The sequence below is a fragment of the Triticum aestivum genome, chromosome 6D (genome assembly GCF_018294505.1).
Source record: "Triticum aestivum cultivar Chinese Spring chromosome 6D, IWGSC CS RefSeq v2.1, whole genome shotgun sequence".
In the NCBI taxonomy this organism is placed as follows: Eukaryota; Viridiplantae; Streptophyta; class Magnoliopsida; order Poales; family Poaceae; genus Triticum; species Triticum aestivum.
Window position 1 is genome coordinate 444,999,094 of NC_057811.1, and position 352 is coordinate 444,999,445.

A 352-nucleotide genomic window follows, 5' to 3' on the forward strand; every position below is an offset into this window, starting at 1 on the left:
TCATCTTGTGCTTGTGATCTCCATCTTCGAAGCACCGTGCTCGTGATCTCCATCTCCGAAGCACCGTCATGATCACCATCGTCACCGGCGCGACACCTTGATCTCCATCGTAGTATCGTTGTCGTCTCGCCAACTTATTGCTTTTACGACTATCGCTACCGCTTAGTGATAAAGTAAAACTATTACATGGCGATTGCAATTCATACAATAAAGCGACAACCATATGGCTCCTGCCAGTTGCCGATAACTCGGTTACAAAACATGATCATCTCATACAACAAATTATATCACATCATGTCTTGACCATATCACATCACAACATGCCCTGCAAAAACAAGTTAGACGTCCTCTA